Source organism: Hibiscus syriacus, unplaced genomic scaffold, assembly GCF_006381635.1.
Source record: "Hibiscus syriacus cultivar Baekdansim isolate YM2019G1 unplaced genomic scaffold, ASM638163v2 tig00110528_pilon, whole genome shotgun sequence".
Taxonomy (NCBI): Eukaryota; Viridiplantae; Streptophyta; class Magnoliopsida; order Malvales; family Malvaceae; genus Hibiscus; species Hibiscus syriacus.
In genome coordinates this window covers 4,835,028-4,854,793 of record NW_024062770.1, presented here as the reverse complement: position 1 = coordinate 4,854,793, position 19,766 = coordinate 4,835,028, and the positions used below count along the sequence as shown (strand labels likewise).

The 19,766-nt window shown below is 30.8% G+C and overlaps 1 pseudogene; it reads left to right on the top strand.

Moving 5' to 3' along the window:
- The first annotated feature begins 522 nt into the window (after window positions 1-522).
- LOC120130211 lies at window positions 523-16,128 on the top strand (annotated as a pseudogene).
- Window positions 16,129-19,766: the final 3,638 nt, after the last annotated feature.

Below are 19,766 nucleotides of genomic sequence, written 5' to 3'. Positions count from 1 at the left end.
AAAAATATTATATTTTAAAATTATTAATTGATATATTTTAAATATTCAATAATATTATTTTTAAAATAATAAAGAATATTACTTATTAATTATTAATATATTATTAAATAAAAAATATAATATTATTTAATGTAATTAAATATTAATATAATGTTAAAAATATATATTATATTATTAAAAATATCGATAAATATAATAATAGTTAATGTTTTATTAAATATATTAAATGATATATTAATAGTAAATATAAAATAAAAATATTTTGAGATTTTTGTTTTTAAGTGAAAGTTTTAAAAAATAATTAAAAAATTAAATCGTAACCCATTTTTTAAAAATATAAATGAAATTTTATTAATAGAAAATAAATTATATTAAAACATTAAAAATAAAAAAATTCTAAAATACCAATTACACGAAACAAACATTCCGTCAGAATGTTCTAACTTTCAATCCCGTGCGTCTTTGCTGATCGTTCTCAGTGGTCGATTACCAGCCAAAAACCAACAAAGCCATGAACCCGTGGATCTCAAAAACATCTCAATTCTTTTAACGAAAAAATGATTGATAGATCATAGATTTATTTTTTATGTGCAGAAAATTCAAAACAACATAATTTAGTCAATCTCGTGCAACTTTCCTCCCCAACCCCAAGTATGAATTTGAAAGACTTTTCAGTTGTGGTGGTTTCTTTCGTTTCGTTTATTTCTACTTCTGATCCCCCATTTGCAGTAAAACAGAAGAATAAGAGGAGAGATTGAATGGAGAATGTAATGTGGCAAGGGTTGGCTTTATCTGGAATTTTTTCATGGATTGTAATAGCTTGCTATTTTAATGTAACCAAGAAGTTTAGATCTCTTCTTCAACCTTGGGTCTCTCACCATGTTGTTAGAGGAACTTCTACATCCTCAAGATCCAGGGTTTGACCAAAATAAATGATACACAGATTGTCATTTTTCTTTTCGTTAGATCATTTGTGTTTTTGTTTGATGGGTTTTGTTTTTCCTATTCTTTTTTTTTTCAGAAACATCGGCATAAATTCTTGGTTGCTCTCTTTTCTGGGTTGTTCTGTGTGGTTTCTGTGCCCTTTTACTCCGCGTTTCTTCCTTTGCTTTTCTGGGTACGTTTCTATTTTGCTTTCACTTTTCGGATAATTTGATTTGTAATTTTTTTTCATTGGCTATTTCGTTTTATGATGTTTCCAGAGTGGGCATGGGAAATTAGCGAGGCAGATAGACGCTGTTGATTGCTTTCTGTGATTATCTAGGAAACTGCATTAAGGTCCTTGTTTACATGGTTTATCATTTCTTTTTATGGCACTGTGTTGAGTGAAGCAAATTTTGACATCAATTTGCTTTCTGTTTGATGGTCTTCGTTTTTAGGATTTGTTATCAGCTCCTAGACCGAATTGCCCGCCTGTTAGAAGGTGTTAGAAGGATATCGGCCACAAAAGATGAAGAAGACAATGCATTGGAATATGGGTTGCCTTCTTCTCATACTCTCAATACAGTATGCTTATCTGGGTATGGAAGTTTCCTATTTGCATAAACCTTTTGGTTTAGCAGCCGTGCGAGCTTTTGTAGTTTACATTTTATCGATAAGTTATCTAAATGACTTTGAGAGAAACGGTAATGCAGTAGACGCTATTAAACATTGTAAGAAGTATTTTGAGGATATCTACAGAGGGTCATATGCCTCAATTATTGGGAACATAATATATATTCTTGGCAAATTCATAATTCTCATGTGTTGGTAGGACGGGAAAACAAGGCGAAAACTAAAAGAAGAGCTTGTGTGGAACTTGGTGCGGGCACCGTCTATTTGCTTGCTTGTAGGCCTCATTGTTTTCGGTAGGTTAATTTTCTTCAGAAGTTCTTGGCTTTTGTTATTGTAATATTCAGCCGAATTTTGTTTCATTGGTAGGAAGAATATACCTTGGCATGCACAGCTTAATTGATATCGCCGGAGGTCTTGTCATCGAGTTGGTAATTCTTGCAATGTGGCTAACAGTCTATGAATGTGTTGATGCCTTTATTGTCTCTGGACAAAATGGTAAGTAAACCTGGATTCAGAACATTTGAGCTTTCATAGGCTGAAAGAATCTGTCTGAGCAGGTTGTATTGTCACCAAACCAATTAGGTGAATAGGGATCGATCTTCTATTTCCCTGGCCTTGGTCCCATTGATTAAAATGACCAGTGGCCTTTCTAACTTGCAAAATATGATCGGTAATCTTAATGCTTGAAACATAATTACTTTTCCTGTTGTAGTTACATCGTTTTGGGCTGCCCTGAGCTTTCTCTTTTTGCTTATCCCACGCCTGAGTTGCCAACTCCATGTTTCGAGTATCATACTGCCTTTGATGGTGTTACATTTGGAATTGTAAGTAATTGATCATCCATATAGCATTGATACAATTCTTAGCTACTTTCACCAAAATTTTTGCAGGAATGCATTTTTGATGAATTACTGATACCTTTAAAGTTAACCATATTGAATGCAAAAGGTTAAAGATCTCATGAACATAGAAAAAAACAAATTGGTATTTGTGAGAACTGAGATTCATTGCTTTCACTTAAGAAAAGGAAATTGTTTCGGGGGCAAACACCGTATCATGGTTAGATAAGAAAGCTGAAGATGCTTATGCCTTGAAAATGTCAAAGACAAAAGTTGATCCATACTGTTTTTGTGTCCAATCATTTGCTTGTGTGAACTTCAAGCTTGATAAATAACTATGGTTATGGTTAGAATTATTTAGAGGTGAATTTATGGTATAAAATAGCTTATAGAATTATCACATTACACTTTTATCTATTGTGTACAAGAAAAATTAGCTTTGGTTGGTCAGGTTCTTTTGGGATCTTTGGATTTGCATAATTTAGCAGACCAAAGGGAAATTCCCGATCTTACACTCCAAAAAACCTATGCTTAGATAGCAAATCAAAATTTCTCACAGTTTCCGCTCCTGATGGCAGTAGGGAGTGGCAGTTCCTGTGTCAAGATATTTTCTATAGCTGTTGGATCATTAGAAGATGCGTCAAGAGTAATTATAAGCAGGGTTCTGCATCTTGACAAATATTATTGGCATGAATAAATGGATATCGACACGTGCCAACATAGAAAAAATGAAGCAAATTCAAGTAGAAGAAACGTATTTTAGTTACGAAGGTGATGTGGTTGGTGTTATTCAAACATGTGGCATGGTGTTTGGTACCATTATAACAGTGAACTACATCATGGGAATTTACCGAGAGTACAATTCCGTGTCTTGTTCTTGGCATTGAATATGGTTATGGTTATGGATTTTGATGAGTAATTTGCTCATCATCCAAGTATCATAAACAAGTCCTTTTCTGAGCCTGTAATTTATAGTAACTCAAAATTATACATAGTCATGCATGTTTTTTCGTAAGTGAGCATCATTCATTGACAGAAACAAAGGTACAATATTTGCATTTGCATCAAGAAAATCAATTGAACCTTCTTCCACCAACAGAGATGAAAACGCTCATCAAATGTAACACTTTAATTTGTTAATGTCGAGCAGGTGGCTGGGATTCAGCAGACATACCATCAGTTCCACCATGAAACCGTTCCGCGAATATTTACCTCTCGACTCATGATTCCTGCTTTTTTGGAAAGAATGCTTGTTGGGATACCGATGACCCTGATCGTCAAGTTCTGCAGTAAGACTCGCGAAATGGATTCTCCCGGTAGTATCAAACACATTGGGTATCCCCATAAAATCAACCAGCTATATTCCGATGCTTAATGGTTCGACTACAGAGAAGAAAACCAGTGAGATTAAGCGGTCAAGTTATATCCAGAAGATGTTATTTTTCTCTAACCAAGATTTATTCGACGTAGACACGGTATCCGCTTCCTTCAATGCAGGCCTTGCGTGGTCGGTGGTAGATCTTGTCCCATCCCTCTTCTCTCACCTGAGGTTGTGAAGCTTCTCCTGGGTTTGGTTCAACGTATTAGCCTGTTTTAGTGGCAGCATTCACAGCGAATTTGTAAATTCATGCTATGTCTGCCTTTTTGTTTCGTACTGAGTATGCCCATTTCTTTTGTTAATGAAATGGTCCCCAACGGGTACGTAAGAAGCTTTGTATCGTCTTAGCCCCTCGGCTTTAAATCTTAGGCTAAACTATCTATTTGGTCACCAATTTATTATTTAGTTTTATTATGATCACCGTTGCCATCGTTAAAAAATAAATGTCATGTCATTGAAAAACAATTTAAATTAATTATAATTTATTAATAATTAATCGATGATACTATTTATTAAAATTTGTAATTGTAATTGTTAATCGATATTTTAGCGGTTTGGTTAATCGAAACTATTTAACCTTGATATTTAAATTAATTAACTTGTAAAATGTAATAGTACCGGTTAATGATTAATTTGAACGCCCCTATTAATTAGTTTCATATTCACATAATTAACATATTTTGAGAATTTTTAAATAAATTATAAATACCAACATCAACAATCTTGAAATTCGCGATTTATCAAATATGTTTTTCACATAAATATTTTCTTCCCCTAACACTGTAAGGTAAATGAAGTGTTAATTCATATCAAATTCTAAACTTAAGCTTATACAATGAGGTGCCCTTCCCCTTATTCATAATGGTAATACTGTGTAATTTTGTACAGCTCTTTGTACTTCATCAAAATTTGCAATTTAATCCTTACTGTTATGTTATTGATGCTGATATGACAAAAAAACATTTTAAAACAAAAGTGGAGTATATTTTCCATTTGGAATTATAATATATTTATGCTAGTTATTTTTGTTTGGAGAGGAGGGGACTGAAAAGTAATAGATTAGAACTCGGTTCCCCCAATCCCAAGGGGTCATAAACCCTAATCTTTTGGCCATAAATTAATTGAAAATGAAAAACAAAATTATGGGTTTTGGACACGAAGCAAGAGATGACTAAGTAAATAAAGGAAAGATTTTAATATCAAAAGAAGCTTCATGAGAGAGATACGTGAGATCCTCTTCGAAAAATATTACTTAACTATTACCAAAAAAAAAACCCAATCTAGTTTTAACATTTTGGTATAACTTTAACATTTCTTCATTTCAGTGTTTGTAAAAGGAAAATTCTGCAAATTCTGCAAATTTAACATTTCAGTGTTTGGTATAACTTTAACATTTCTTCATTTCAGTGTTTGTAGAAGGTTGACTCCTTTGTCCATTATATTATATTATGTTAAGTAAACCCCTATCTCAAGTTCGCATATATATAGTCCGTGGCGGAGGTATATGCTTTTAAGATAGATACTTGTCCACACTGGAATTTAAAATTTGTGTATTAAGTATTCAATTTTTATATATTTGCTCATCCTAAAATTAATTTGTACACACCCTAATTATTTTTATGCTTACCTTGAATTTATTTATGTCTAAAATATAACTAAAAAAGCCTATCATAAACATTAATTTTATTTGGGTTTAAAATTCATTCATCAAGCCCGAATTAAAATAAAACAAAAAATATATCTAGTTAAAACTCAAATCCAATATGCAATCCAATTTAATATATAATCTAGATCCAATACCCTTAGCTCTAATAGCAGTCGTAACGGGTCAACCCAACCTTGAATCTCCTCCAAATTCACTTTGCACCAAATACTGGAAAATGACAAAATAATTACCTATTCTCATATTTCAGCAAGTTAATCTAAAAAAATACAATAACTTGATAAGACTATAATTTGTAAAAAAAAATTGTAACACAACCTAAATATCTACAAAAAAATAGTTTGTAGACCTGCAAAAAAAATAGAGAATAACTAATAGAAGAAACTAAAATAAATAGAGCAAATTTTAAGGAAACGTCAAACCTTTATTGAGATTTTTTGGTGATGACGAACATCTCCGACCGTAAATTCGTACGGTGAGAAACTTCACGACGGCGAGTGGACAAATATTCTCTGAGATCACATGGGTCAAACGACGATGAGCAACTTTCCAAAAATCAAAATATTATATTTGAATTAATTAATATATACCAAACATAAATTTATAAATATCAAACAAAATATCAAAATAATATATATATATATATATATATATTTGTATATATTAAATCAAATAATTTTTATGCATACTAAATCAAAGCATTAAAATTTACAAATACTAAATCAACATATAATCAAATCACTAAATCAAATCTATATTTCATGACATTAATTATAAATACATTTCAAAAATTAAAATAATATATTTGAAACAATGAAAGATTAAAATCTATTAATACTTTTGAATAATTAATAAAAATAATATTACAGTTTGTAAACTATTTCTTACTGAATCATGACATTCTTGGAGAAACCTAAAATATTAATAGTATTAATAATATTTACCGATTATAACGATTATAACTAAATTTTTTTACCATGTATAACATTTTAGTGCAACCCGTTATGTTACTCCGACTATAACTTTTTCAGTTCTGATTTATAATATTTTGTGATCCGCTTTTAACATATACTTTTTACTGGTCATGCTGTTTATTAACCTTATTTTAGGCGTCTCATAGTAGAACTTCATGTTGTAGGCAACTTGTTTTGTACGAGGCATCTCCAGCCAGTTCTGAATATATTACAGGGTCGACATTCTTGCCTCATCCGACTGGGGAAGCAGGAGAATAAACTCAAGCTAAGATAGAGGGACTGCACAAGGATATATTGTCATGGCATATCAGATATCTAATGAATACGAAAACAAACATTTTATCGGTGTGCGGTTGTAAGCAACGATGGAGATAAATTAAGAGTATCAAATTACAAATAATTTGTACAAATTAATCATTTTTATTTATTTATTTTAAAATAAAGATTTTCTCTTTAATCATTAAAAATGCCAATGTTAGAAAATCACTATATAAATATATATTATCATCTACAAGATATATCTTGAGAATATTCTAAAATAATATGCAACGCCCCGAATCTAGGGTTAGAAGTATTGGGCTAACTCGAGATGGGCCTTGGTTTAATTCCTTAGCTTGTAGAAAGCTTGACCTAAATTAAGAGGATGTGGGATTGAGGTAAGCCAAATAAATATTAAAAAGGGTGCTTTTAATCTGCAGTCAGAATTGGAGGGACCAAGGAAGCAATTATACCCTTGTTCAAAAATAAAGTTGAAATCCTTTAGTTGAAGTTTATTTCACGTCTGTTTCCCTTCCTCATTTTCTTAACTCTCATTTGTCATTTTCTTCTTCCAAAGCTTTACCTTCTTTCTTAGAAAACTTGAGCAAAGTTGGGAGCTTTAGTTTATCTCCAGTTTATCCATTTAAACCAAGGTAAGAACCACATTCTATTCTTCCCAAGCTTAATTTCAAGCCCACTCTTACAAGGTTTGGTGATGGAGCCAAAAAAGGGTTTTGAAGAGGTTTAAGGAATTCATAGAATCTAACTCTTTTCAGTGTTTCCTAGCTATAGAAAGTGTTTTTAAACCCTTATTAGACTTCACTTTCAGCTAGTAATATTTGTTTTGAATCTTGTTTAGTGAGAGAGGTTGGAGAAAGCTCCAAATCTAAAGGGAAGGAGAATCTCACCCTTGGTTGAGCATTGGGTGTTTTCAGCAGTTTAGCATCAAAGGTAACTCACTCTTGACTAAACTATACCATATGTCAGTTATTTAGATGAAATGTAGTAGGTTGCATAAGCTTGAAGCATCCTCATGGTGGATTTCATGTTTTAGAGTTATAAACATGTCTAAAGCCCTATTTTGTGCTTCTTTGTATCTTCATAAAACATTTAATCTTTGGAGACCTTATTAAGGTCTTTGGGATAGTATAATAGGAGTTTTTGCACGTATTTTATGCTCACTGTAGGTTGAGTTTCGATAATTGATGGATAATATAAAAACTTTTTCTTCTTATCGGGCAAACTTGTGAGTTTTTAGGCAAGAGTATCGATACTTTGAGTCATGGTTTCAAAATTTACAAAATGTTTCTAAACTAGGCAGATCGAATGTTTAAAAGTATCGTAATTATATATAGTATCAAAACTTTGCAGAAGTATCGATACTATTGGGATAATATCGATACTTTGAGTCTATTTTGGACAAAAATTCCATTTTTAAAGGAATTAGACTTGAGGTACCCCAACACTTCAGTATATCCTCAAATAAGACTTTAAGTGAGACAATAATTAATATTAGAATAGTAGAAACATAATAACAGATTTACATAAAACTAGCATTGGTTGACGTTCGAGAAATAATCAGGACACCCGAGTTCCTTTAGCAGAAATAAGACAGTCAATGGATCCAAGTCATTGCCATGGTACTATATCACCCGATTGGGCGCAGATGCCTCAAGACTCAATAGAGTAAGTCGGTGGGTGTACGTTTCGATGCAGAATTTTGGATTTCACCCAGGAGTACGTGATAGTGCTTCGACAGTACTAAAGGGGTGCATGAGCTTCGAGATGCAGAATCCCTCAATTGCACCATGATAAAAAACCATATATTAGCAGTCCAATAGTTGTATACTCAAACTTGTGCCACTTTCCATTTCATGTAGTGAATGCATATAGTATAATACTATTTTTAGTGAGGCATTGAGCTTGTAAGCTCAGCGTTCGGAATGTGTTTCCGTGCGTAGGTTCTTGGGGGTATATTGTGGGGAACCATCATCATCAGATATTCTAGTACAGTAGAGCATATTTCCAGAGACCTCTTAGAGTACATCTTGAGTAATCTCTAGAGGGCATGTATTGTATGAACCTTGTTATGTATTTAGTTGTAACTCATTTAAAACTCAATATTTTGTATTATTTTGCGGATATATTTTGGGAGCTCCCCATTAATTGTAAACCAATTGTAAACCCATTTTATTTCTATGTTTTTATATTACATTATGGATGTCTAAATTTTATAGATTTACTGTAATACCCCAAAATTTCAGCTAGTAACTAAAATGTAAATTTTTAAAGTTTAGTAGCCAAAGTATAAACTTGGGAAATGTTTAGGGACCAAAATGTAATTTTAAAAAGTTATGCAATCTGGTCCCGTAAATGAATAGTTCACCCCCAAGAATTACGTTTCTTTGGGAATAAGATTTTTTTGTATGAATTTTGTATTAAAAAGCTATAAAGCGATAAATTTTGGGAAAAATTCGGATAATTGGAGCGAATTCAAAATTTTAGGAAAATTTGAAGGATGATGAAGCAATGTTATAAATTTCATTTTCATGACTTAAATTGTAGGATTTTATATGAACATTGGATTTGAGATAATTTCTATATTCAATTTGAACTTTGGATGAAAAATGGCTATATTGTAATTCTTGGAAAATTGCAGGGGAAAAATTGGAAGACAAAAAAATTGTTTGTGCAGTGATGATGTAATGGATGATGAAAGCATGGTAATTTAGTAATTATAATGAAATTCAAGGGTAAATTAGTAAATATATTTTAATTTTAAGGGTAAATCAGTAATTTAGCATTTTATGAATTTTTAATTTTAAGGGTATATCATTTGGTATAATTATTTCATGGAAATCATGTTTGGATGATGAATTTTTATAAGTTGGATGGATGAAGGGAAGGTTAGGTTTTGATGAATTAAGGATGGATTATGATGTAGTTGATGTTGGAGAATTATTTCCATGATTGTATGATGATTGAAACTACTTGGAAATGCTTGTAGTAATTTTTGGACAAGTTAGGGTTTTAAGGAGATTGGTTGTTTGAATTGAAATTGATATGGAATTGATTGTAGATGATTGGAAATGATGTTTGGAAGTTGAATTTATGCTTGAATCAAGTTGGAAAATTTGCCTAAAGTGACCCTTCATATTTGGACATAGTGAATAAATTGGGGGAAAATATATAAAAAATTCCTTAAGGCTAGAAATGATGAATTGGTGATTTTGTAGGTTTTGGAAAGTTGTTTGGACCAATTTGGAAGCTTATGAAGGTTTAGGAACCAAAAATTAAAAAAGAATAAGTTTTTTTTGGAATTATGAGATATTGAAGTGAAATTTTCCAATTTTGAGGTTTCAATGTTGAAATTTAATACTTGGATGCTGAATTTTAAGTTAAAAGGTTGGTATAAGATCAAATTGCAAATTTGGTTAAATGTGATGGTGAAATTCGAATGAATTAGGAAATACGAGATTGAATTGTAATTATGGTAGTATGAAGGTATTGAATTGAATATATATTTTACAATTCTGGAATGTTTAGGATTGACTCGAATAAGTAAAAATTATAAGGTATCAAGATGCAAGATGTAGGAATTATAGAAGAAATTAAGGATGCAAAAATAATGAGAATTGTTTAGATTTTTGAATCTAACAGTGAGTTTGAAAAATCACCATAAACTATATTAAAATGATTTAGAGGTGATTTTTATATCGTTGTGTTCGTATGCCAATATAGTTATTTTTAAAACAAACTAGGATCGATTTCAAATTGTATAATGAACGATGTGAATTTTTGATCGATGATAGGTCAGAAAAAAGGGCAGTAAATTATGCTCAAAATAGATTCTAGAAATTGGATTAGAAAATTCACTATAAATTGTACAAGTTGAATTAGAAAAAGTACTTTATATGGTTAGATTATTATTTGAGTTTAGTTTCCAAAGGAAGAAACGAAATTAAATTCCAGTGTGTGGATCAATACAGAATAATGATTCTTTAAAGGTAGTGCAAGTTGTCAGAATATGAAAATTTTAGAATAGAAGTGGAAATGGATTAGAAGCTGAAGAGTAATGTTTAAATGTTTGATTAAAATGCTTGAGTATATTTTTGGATGCTTAAAATTGAAGTTAAATGGCAAGGAACTATTTTGAATAAATTGGAAATGTTGAGAAGAATTCTAAAAGAATTCATTTTAGTGGTTAGATAATGGAATTTAAAATAATTAATTGAGTTTTGAGTTGACATGAATGTTTAGAGGATTGAAGTTATACTTAAGTGTTATGATTAGCATTGATGTTTTGAAATGGATTTAATATCGATAGAATTTTTATGAATTTTACTACTAAATTGTGCCTATGTTAGCAAATAACTAATATATACTTTGGAATGTATGTGATGTATAAATGAAGAAAGCGAAGATCGAGATCAAAGAGAGATTAAAAGTAAAGGAAAAGTTCAAGAGTAAAGCTAGGAACGTTAAGTAAAGTTACTAGTGAGGCATTACCAGGTGTGCATTTTCTACCTTATATATATGTGATATGAGGAAGACTTGCAATGCGTCAACCTCGACTGTTTTGAAAGAAAAATGTTTTGAGTCGTATTATTATATATTGTCATAATGCTTTGTTAAATGATTTTGAATGATTTGTCTTGTGCTGAACCAATTTTGAAAGTTCGACAATGAAAATGATTTGAATAAATTATTTGAATGATTTCGGGTATGAACTAACAAATGCAATTTTTTATATATATAATATTTTGATATATATATATTCGTGTTTACGAAACTTTGACATGTGTAACACTCTAATTTAGGGGCTAAATTTTAGAAATTATAAAGTATTGGATTTAATTGGTATTTTGAAAGAAATTAAGGATTAAAATTGTAAAATTATAAAGTTGGCAGACCATTTTAAGAAGTGCAAGAAATTCAGTGATGAAACTTATGGTTTACTCTTTTTTATGGGATGAATTATAACCCCTCCCCCGTGTGTTTTCTGCAGAATTTCCCATCTTTCCCTTCCCCTCAACCTTCATTTGAACTCTGATCTACTCACCGTCCGACCACCGTTTGACAAACCGAAACCACCATCGTGTTCGTTGTTAAAAGATGATCAAAAGGGCTCAAACCTTTCATCGTGAATCGTCGTCATTCGTCGTTAATTTCAGTCGGAAGTATCGTCAGTTTTAAATCAATTTTCGTTCTTTTTCCGTCGATTTCACGTCGATCTGGACATCCGTTTTCGACACCACCTGCACCATCGTGTTCCTTGCATTGTTCCGATCCCAGCGGTGTCCTCCTTCATCGCCGGAGCATGGAGGGGTGAGAAAGTCAAAGTTTTCGACGTTTCAGAATTGAGCTCTCCACCATTCAAAATTGTGAACCGAGCTTGGCAAGTGTCTCAAAATGCCTTAAAATAATTTTTAGAAAATTTTCGGGAATTTTTCCGACACCGTAGCACTGTTCAAGCGCCCCTACGAGTGGGGGAGCTTCGGTAACTGTTGGGGCAGTTTGACCCAGTTTTGACCAGACCCGTTTGACTTGACCCATTGACCCGACCCGTTGACTGTTGACTGCCATTGACTTTGACCAAAAAGTCAAAATTTTTGAAAAGCCATATTTTATTTTTTTGACGTCCTCAGATCGAATCCGAAGTACATTTTTCAAAATTCGAACACGAAAGTCTCGAAATTGTCAGTCAAACCCGTTGAATTTGACCAAAAAGTAAATTTTTTTGAAAAGCCATATTTTATGTTTTTCGACGTCCTGAATTCGAATACGAAGTCTGTTTCATCAAATTCGAACCAAGTAAGTTGTTTTTGACTGATTAATCACCCGATTCGATCCTTTTTTGCAATTAAACTCCGTTTTTAATGAAATTTCAATTGATATGCATCAAAGGAATTATTGGAAGTTGATTTAAAGATCGAGGGCGTTCAAATGGAATTTTTATGGTCGATCAGTATGGCACGAAAATCGAGGTAATACATTACTACTTTTTCATGCTTTATGGAACATGTTGGTATTGATAAATGCATGAATGAATATGTTTGGTCTCATTTGGGTAGTTAATTATTTCATACACTCGATATGAATGCGGTAAAAATTTGGTAAATGAATACATCTCGGATAACTGATATAAGAAATTAAGGGATTGTTAGAATTAAATTATGAGTTCTGTGATTAGTGATAAAGGAATCAACTTGGATCTGTAGCATATAATTTATTTCATCAAAGGTACTTGGATGGTAAATTATGAGAATACTCCGGTAGGGTAAAATTACGAAAATACCTTTATGTTGTAAGATGACAAGAATTGTCCTTGGAAGTTGGTTAATAACTCTGAAAAGACATATTAATCCGGTAAAATTACAAATGTGCATAAGAAATGCTAGTTTTGCTTAGAAGATTTGGATAATTTGTTTTTAACCCCATGAGGGTTTGTGCAAGATGCTAGAAGTCTGTTAAGGGAATCATTTCAAGATCAGAGAATGTTCGGGAAAGCAATTAACCATAGGATCTCTAAATTATAATTATTTTCATTAAGAGTTAATACCGAAGTTACCTGGTTAAGAAATTACAAAAATGCCCTTAAGAGGTAAAAATAGTCCGAGTTGACCCTGAATGAGAAACTACTTTGAGGATTCATACTTAACTCGATAAATTACAGATTTAATTGTTAAGATTCTGTTTTTGTTCAAAAAATTTATGATAACCTGATTGTAACTTCTGAGAAGGCAATGGACCTGAAAATATCCGAGTTAAGAATAATTTATCGATAGTGCTCTTTTGACAGAATTATACGAAATGACTCAAATAAATGATTGTATCCAAAATTCAGAGACGTCCAAATTAATCTGGAAAACTCTGAAGTAATTGTAATGAATTTGACTACTAAATGAACTAGGTAACCTCAATGACTGAGGATTTAGTAATTGATTTGGATAAATCTAGAAACTTTGAAGAGTTTACATAGTGTACAATTACTATGGGTTATGAACCAAAAAATCAAGTACGTCAGCATTTCATGATATCGTTGAAGTGTGGAAATGAAATAAAGACCATTAGAAGACCCATTCAGCGATGACTCCAAAGATGATTTATGGACATTAATTGTTGTTATTAAAGAGTGAATATTTGAAGGACAAAGAATGAACCGGTCAACAAGCATTAGTTCTGGGAGTTGTTCAGTTTGAGTTTTTTCGATAATCCGATAGATCGACACAGACCGTAAATGTCCTGAACCTTTATTTATTTCTTATAAGCTCAAATCACATTATGAATAACTGATGATTCTGTCATTTAATAAACTCTTCCAATAGTGATTCTAAATTCTGACATTCTATCACTATACTGAAGATTCGTGTTTCTCTGTCCGATAAGATTATCCAATATATCTAGATAAATACTTTAATCCTCTAGTGTGTTCCACATGTACTACATGACGGTTTTATATGTTTGAAATGAGTTTTACCGAAATTATTGATTTACTGGTTTATGAACCATGGCAACATGGTATGTGATCTCCGATTACAGTTTTCATCGAAAAATATAAATTGTACATGAATTATGAAATCATGGAATTTACTGGTTTATGAATTATGTTTACCTGAAATGTGTTATATGGTTTCCTATTTTCACTGGAAAATATGAATTGTTCCTGATTTATGGAATCATGGTATTTATTAGGTGGGCATGTGGGTGTATGGTTATGGGAAACCTACATATTATGGAGTGTTCTGTTGGAGGGAATACTATGGTTTTTGATAAATGTTTTATGGAGGGTGTTATTAGAGGAAGTTACCGTTACCGTTATTGCAGGCTCCTCTGCTTTGTGCTCAGGGTAAGTCCTTACTTGGTGTGTAGGTGGGTGTATGGTTCTGGGGAACCTAAACATTATGGAGTGTTTGGTTGGAGGGATTAATAAGGTTTTTGAATAAAAATATGTTTTAAACTGTAACTATTTAAAAAAAAATGAAAAGATCTGTATCTCTTCACTGGTTTGGCAGGAACACACTAGATAACATATTTGATCTCCTAAACTCAGTCATCTGAAATATTTCTCTGAATTGAAAGCTCACTGTCTATTATTACCTGAAATATCAGTAGGATTTCTTCTCATCATAAAGATATGTAGATATCTAAACTGATAAGGAAATATATGTTTGTATGTATCTGCATGTTATTCAGCATCGTCTGGTAGTTTTGTATTACTGAGCTTTTCGAAGCTCACTCTATTACTCACCATTGCAGGTTAAAAGAATTGCACCAGTGAAACTATCAACTTCAGTAAGCGAGTTCTTCCGGCGTTGCTTGCAGAGTATGGTACATGTGATTAGGGGGCATGTAATTGTATTTTGTTTTATATACGAGTCTGAAAATCTGTTTTATTTATGCATACTGATAAAATCATTTTATAAGTTACATGTTTTAATAAAAAATTTAAATTTTCTGCTATTTTTACAGTGGATCGCTCCGGTGGCCCTAATATGACACTCCAGATCGGATTGGATTACCCGCATCGGTATGAGGGGGTTACAACATGTGAATGGTATATGGATTTAAATATAAGTATGTGCATTGAGAGTTAGTGATACAATTGGCATGCCAAGAGTTTGAGTGATCTTTGATCGATCTAACATGGTACATTCATATACATTCTACGTTCAACTTTCGAGTGCAATTATATATGGCACTTTATGTGCAATTCTACGTGACACTATTTGTGCATTCAGGAAATTCATGATGTTGATCATTATGATATTCCAGATTTATACAGTGTTGGTGTGTTCTACAATACCTATATAATCTACGTGGAATTTTATGTGCATATTATTTACGCGACAATTTCGACTACATAGTTGCGCACACTCATATATGACTCATGTATCATATATTCTCATTCATCATACAATGGGTTGTGAATTGAAATGAAAGTGAAACGTATAAGTTTGATCTACTTGATTTGGAATAAAGTTTTTATTGAGAACTATGATTTGGCATTGAAATCCTTATATATGAATTGTTTATTCACAAGTTATTTTATATGATATTGACTCTAATAAGTCAAATTAGTTTTAGTCAATCTTTCATATAACACTTATATTTTATTTATGTGATATTTTGATAAATATATTATTACCGATTTTACTATATTTAATATTATTATTATTAGAATTTAATGTTATTAGAATTTAATGTCTCATTAAGTGTATACTTAACGTGTGATGATTTTCACGCGTAAGTAAGAGTAAGCATACGGAGTAAAGAGGTAGGCTCAACATCAACTTTTGAAGATCAGATCTTCTCTAGAATCAATATGACATCTTCTAAAATGATGTTATACTTGTTGGCATGTATACTAGATGATTATGATACTTAAAAATAGTTATGTTGGAATTTGGTTTTGATTGGTAGTGTTTATTATTACTGTTTTATAATTAAGATTAGCTGATTAATATTTCCGTTTAAATGATTTTTAATGCTATCGAAATGAAATATTTTAAGACCTTAGATAATAATTGAATTATTTTAGAAAGAATCAAAATTTTACTGGTTTTTGAAAAAGGACTTTTTGTAAATTCTATGTGACATTCTTGACTCGTATGCGGAAACAAATACGAGAATAGGGTGTTACATTTACAAGCAGTTTTAAAAGAAATTGTTGGGTAACTATTTTAGTAGTCCCGTGTAACAATGTAATCCAAGGATCTTCAGGTCTAACTGGACTAGGGTGTTACATAATATATATATATATATATATATATATATATATATATTCATAAAATAATCTAGATATTTGTAATATTTGATATTACATCTAGAATTATCTATAAAAGATTCTCAACATTTATAAGATTGATAGCTAAAATATTTACATGTATCAACAATCAATGAACACTAAAATCTATAAATATGAGATGAGATGTATCATTGTTACTAGATTTGTGAAGAGTGTACCCACTTGAATTTTAGCTGTTTCCACCCTTTAACTTTTTTATAAGACTTAGAGGTCTCATTAAAAATGCCCTTCATAATTGTTAATTTACCCTGAACCCCATCTTTCAAACTCCCCCTAAAAGCTTAGCTTCAACCTATTCCTTCCTTTGCTAATATGTTAGCCTCCGAATTTTCACTCCTAGGAATTAAACGAATAATAGCCTCCCAATGTGCCCATTTATCAAAATTTTATGTAATTAATATATATATGTCTACTCACCCTGAAAAATGTTTCAAAATCCGTCACTATATATAGCAGTGCAAACCTTAAAGTGAAACAAAATAGAAGAAGAAGACAAAAACAATATTGAAAACTTATATAACATAAGCTAACGTTATACTTCGTTATATCCACACACAAAAACTTAACGATCAAACTCAGTTTGAATGTATGCATAGAGCTTGTTTGCAACATTCTATACAAAAATGCTTTTCAACCCTCATTCATTACAAATACAGTTCCTACATTGATTACTCCCAGGATAAAGATACGATGAGTCCTCGAATGCCTTCAGAACCTTTAAATTAATCACAATATCAGTCATATTTCCCATGTTTTCTGGTACAACCCGAGCGACTTTTTTGTCTCTTTCATGTCATTGTTTTTTCAATGCGATATTTTATTTCATCAACTTAGTTTTGATTTTGGTCTTTTCCTTAGCAAGACTTCGTTGGAATGTTTCCTTCTCTTGTTTAATTTCATTAGATCAGCATCAACATGGTGGTTATTATTATGGAGTTCCCTATTCTTCTGTTGAGCTCTGAAAATGGTATCAGTAAATATGCATTTGATGCTTCTTCCATATCTCCAATAGGAAAATGCATAACTTTCATCTTAATTTTGTTTTCTGATTTATTGAACAGTGGGTGTTTTTGTGTTTGATAAGGAAATCTCAGGCGATATAAATTAATAACCTAACATCTTTTATTTTGGGTTTAGAAAGACATTATATTGGCTTAAAAATCCAAGGATTTAAGCTTTGTCTAAATGGTCTCTTGGCACACCACCAATACTTGCTTATCGTTAAAATAACATCTTTTATTTACAAAATTAAAATAACATCTTATTAGATAAGAGTTACATATTTGATAAATAATTAAAATTTATAATTGATAGATCGTACGTAGCATTATGAAGTTTATACAAAGAGTTCCACTTCATTTAATTAATTAACCAAGTATAATAATAATAATAGTTTTGTATAATTTTTTTTATTTGAATGATAGATGAAAATATATTGATCTGATAACAATGTCATTTTAGAAAAAAAGATGGAGTATATATTTCATTCATTAGGGAACTGGATTCGAATTTCCCCAATCCTAAGGGGTTACAAAAGACAAAAGCCATTTTGAAGAACAAATGAGAACACATGCCTCTCTAATTATTATATATTATATTACAAGTAAACCCAACTCAAATTCATATAGCATGGCATTCTCCATTATCAAACAATCACAGTACAATTTGTTTCATCCCTAAATAATTAGTTTAAAATTTCAGGTAATGAATGCAAACCCTAAACACTAGTAATTATAAACCCACAGAAATAATACTGAAAACTCGAGTTTAATTTTACTTCAAGTCTAGATTGTTAATTCAGCTATAACTCGAATCGAATTAACTAAAATTGCAGTAATTGATCTTTTTATTTAACCGTTAATTAAACTATTTTTTTAAAATTATTAACCGATCTAATTAGCCAATCAAAATATTCATTTCTACCGACGTAAGATTTAAGATGTTACTTATCAACAAGTTAAAATCATGTCCAACTGATTTTGGATACTTTTTCCCTCCATTTTCAGCTATAAAAGGAGATCTTCCCTTCTTTTTTTAATCACACAAATCAGTTGCAACATCCTCTCCTCTCTTAGTCGAGCCTTCCAATAATGATCACAATTGGTTCTAGTTTTCCTTTCAACATTTTATTTTTCGGTTTAGAAAGAGCAACACTATTTTAAGTTTCATTGGCTCATTTCAAGTGTACAAAAATTTATAAGTATTAAATTCTTTTAAGAGTCACATTTATTTCTAATTACATGAACGGATTTACTTCTAAGATAGATTCAACACAATAACATAAAAAAAATATTTTCTTGAACTTATTAAGTAACTTAAATAGTTAAAGACACTGTTATTTTCCCTAGAGATCTTAAGTTCAAACAATTATGTATGTAGGTTCATATTGCCAATGATCCATAAAGATTTTGAATACTATCTTGTATTCTAGATTATTAAAAAAACATTTTCTTAAAAAAACAATTGATATACAATTGACTTTAAGAAGTGAGAAAGGATTTTGATGAAGTACCTTCATTGTTTACTTTAAAATTATGGTAAAGTATATGTTTAGTATCTAAATTATTAACTTTATTTCATTTTGGTACTTAAATTTTATTTTTTTTAAAACGTTTAACATTTAGTTTATGTTCCACTTTGGTATTCCGCTGTTAAAAATTTAACGTTGATATTGACGTGTCACCATAAGATAATGCCACACCATCATTGAATAAATAAAAAAGATATCACATCAACACTTCTATTAGTGTTTTAACAGTCTGATACCAAATTAAAATATAAATTAAATATTAAATATAATTTTAAAAAATAAAATTAAGCACTAAAAATAGAATAAAAATAATAAATTAAATATTAAACGTGTGGTTTAACCATAAAATAAACTTCAATACTTGAGCCTGATATTGCAACAAAGTCAGGGAAGAACTACGCCTTGTCGTTGTTGACAATAATTTATTATTGGAGAAATAATGAAATAATAATAATAATAATAATAATTTATTTTTACATATTATTCCCCTTAATTCAAGATGTGAAAATGTATGTTTTAAACGTATTATACAAGAACATCACTTAAAATTAGAGTTGTAGTATTTTTTTTAAGGGGAGTGTAAGATACAACAGAACAAAAAAAAAATTAATAGGTTGTAATTAAAAAATTTATGAAATACGAACCTTTTAAAATAAATTAAGTAATATTTTATGTTAAAACTGAAATATTATGTTTTCCATCACAAATCATATACATTTCATAATATTCTCGTTGGAACTTAAAATGTTATCACTAAAACAT